This window comes from Hordeum vulgare, chromosome 2H (genome assembly GCF_904849725.1).
Source record: "Hordeum vulgare subsp. vulgare chromosome 2H, MorexV3_pseudomolecules_assembly, whole genome shotgun sequence".
NCBI classification, from domain to species: domain Eukaryota; kingdom Viridiplantae; phylum Streptophyta; class Magnoliopsida; order Poales; family Poaceae; genus Hordeum; species Hordeum vulgare.
The window spans coordinates 264,522,117-264,525,459 of NC_058519.1; positions in this window are offsets into that span (position 1 = coordinate 264,522,117).

Genomic DNA, 3,343 nt, shown 5'->3' on the forward strand with positions numbered 1-3,343 from the left:
GTGTCGACTGTTTGCCCCACTGCTCGTTGGCACAAGCGATTCAGTCGCTCGGGACTCCAGTGATGGGTGAAACACGCGGTGGATCGCCAGGCGTCATCTCCGCAGATCGCGGCAATCGAGCCCGCCGAAACCCTTCGCGGCGCATTCGACTCACCATCAGATCACTCTGATGTTCCCTCCGAGTGCGAGAGCTGCAATCCTGCAGGGGAGATCTTCATGGAGGGTTCTATGAAGAATCCTCCCGGGGTCGGTCGCACCGGGCGCGTGGCTGGAGAGCCATCGAGTGGACACGCCTGCCAACGTCCTCCAGTTTCCAGTCGGCATCAACAACATCAGTTTTCGAGTGGACCACAAAACAATGTTGAGGTATTTTGTACTCCGGTTCTAAATGTTAGAGCTGCCGCTAAGATAGCTGATTCTATTATGTCGTCAAACTCAGAGGCTGGCAGAGGCTTAGAGCATATGCCTGCATTTCTTGAAGCAGCACAATAGAAAAATCAGATGTATCATAGTCACTCAATTGGTTGCACAGTAATTCGCCCAGAGCAGATACAGTTTGTTCAGTTTATAGCGGGGGTTACCGAGAGGATCAGTACAAAGATCAGGGACAAAATCAGTTTGCTCCGCGTTACCACTGTGATGACTGCCGTCGGGTGCATTTTCCTCCGTGGAGTGATACGTGTGTGTCCCGTCAGTACAACAATAGAGGCCCGTTCGGTGATGAGCGGATTCCTGGGTTTGATGCAAGGAATGTAGAGGTGGATTGATAGGGGCAAAGCTCACAGAGATGGTTTTGATAGAGATCGTCGGAGTGGAAGCGGCACTATGTCTCCGGCCCTAAGTGTTTTAGTAGGGCAAATCATTCTGCTGATATTCCCCCAACTTTAGGTTGATTGCTGGAATAAGCAAATTTACATGACATTCTAAGCTTGAAACATGGCTCAATGACTACCGAGTGGCAATGCAGATTGGCGGAGGTAACAATAATGTCGCCATGAAGCATTTGCCTCTGATGCTGGATGGTTCAGCCAAGGCGGGGTTGAATCAGTTGGCCACTTCTAGCATCTATTGCTTGTAGGATCTCACCCGAGTTTTCATCAAAACATTCGAGGGCATGTGCAAGCGCCCTTCTAGTTTGTTCGAACTGCAGCATTGCAAGCAGAAGCAAAATGAGTACTTGAGAGATTATATCCAGCGTTGGACCACCCTTCATCACACGGTGGAAAATGTTTCCAAGCACTAGGCAGTCTGCGTTTTCAAGGCTGGTGTCAGGTATAGAGAGTTATATCTGAAGCTCGGTCGGTGAGGTGACATGTCCATGAGCAAAAATGATGGAGATTGCTACCCGATACGCCAATGGTGAAGAAGAAGACCGCCTCCGCAGCGGTAAGGGAAAAGCAGTCGACAATGATGCTGGCAGCAATTCCAATCGAAAATAGAAGCACAAGGTTGATGGTTCCACTTTGGCATAAGAGGCCTCCTTGGCGGCACAAGGAAAGTTCATGGGAAAGCCCAATGGTCAATTTCCCCTCTAGAAGTCGAAGAATCAGTCAGATGTTCTGGATTTACTATGTGCAATCCACACGAAGAAAGATGAAGATGGTAATCTGATATTTCCCAAACACACTACTCGGCAGTGTAGACTATTCATCCAACAGTTCAAAGATAATCCGTCGAGTGAGAAGACTCCTGAGAAGGAGGATGAAGAAAATAAAGCAGATTTTCTAGAGGTCAATGCCACCCTGATGATTTTTGCTGATGTAGAGAGAAGAAGTCGATTGAAGGTCATAAATAGAGAGGTCAACATGGTAGTTCCGACCACCCCATCATACCTCAAATGGTCTCAGACTCCTATAACATTTGATTTGTCGGATCACCCTCCTCATGTCGCTACCCCTGGTCGACAGATTTCGTGGTAGACCCAGTTGTGGGACCCGTTCGTCTTTGCAAGGTTTTGATGGATAGTGGGAGTGGGTTGAACGTTCTGTATGCATACACCCTCAAGGGAATGGGCATTCCATTGTCCTGACTGAGTGAAAGCAATATGCAGTTCCATAGGGTCATCCTTGGTAAAAAAGGTCAAGTCACTCGACGAGATTGCGTTGGATGTGGTATTCGGCACAAACAAGAACTTTCGGAAGGAAAAATTAATGTTTGAAATTGTGAATTTTCAGAGTGCGTAGCATGCCATCCTCGGTCACCCCGCTTATGCACGTTTCATGGCATGCCCATGTTACGTGGATCTCAAGATGAATATGCCAGGGCCCAAGGGCGTCATCACGGTCACAGGCAATCGGGAGAGGGCCGAGGAGTGCTTCCAACAAGGCTCCAAGATCGCTGATCAACAGATGGATGTGGTAGAGCTGGAGGAATACCAGAAGAACACCGATCATGCCGACCTGATGCGCTCCAAGAAGCCCGCTTATGAGTCCGCTTTTCAGTCAGCGGGTGAAGTCAAAAAAGTGAACATCCACCCCACAGATCCTGATGCTGCCCCGGCCAACATCTCAACAACACTTGACAGCAAATAGGAAGCCGAGCTCATCCAGTTCCTACGTGAGAACTGGACATCTTTGCATGGAAGCCTGCTAACATGTCGGGTGTGCCTAGGGAACTCGCTAAGCACTGACTGAAAGTGGATCTGAAGGCAAAGCCAGTTAAAGAGCATTTGCATCAATGTGCAACAGAGAAACGGAAAGCAATCGACGAGGATGTGGCTCGACTCCTGGAGGCGAAGTTCATACGCGAGGTTTACCACTTCGAGTGGCTCGCAAACGTCGTCATGGTACCCAAGAAGAACAAGTCCTTTCGTATGTGTATCGATTTCAGGAATATCAATAAGGTCCGCCCGAAATATCACTTTCAGCTCCCCCGCATCGATGAAATTTCCGACTCGTCTACGGGGTGCGAGCATTTATCCTTTCTTGATGCATACTCTAGCTACCATCAGATCTGTCTGTTTGGTTCAGATGAAATAAAAACAGCCTTCATCACCCCTTTCGGGTGTTTCCAATATATCACCATGCCTTTTGGTTTGAAAAATGCTGGCCCTACTTTCATTCATATGATTCAGAAGTGCATGCTTGATCAAACAAGTCGGAATGTCGAAGCATATATGGATGATATTGTGGTCAAGTTTCGCAAAGGTTCCGACCTGCTGTCTGAATCAACAGAAACATTCGCCAACCTGTGAAAATATGATATCAAGTTGAATCCAACTAAGTGCACTTTTGGAGTTCCTAGCGGCAAGTTACTCAGTTATCTTGTTTCCAAACATGGGCTCAACGTCAACCCCGAGAAGATCGGCACCATAGTCTGAATGAAAAGCCTTGTGCATGTGCAC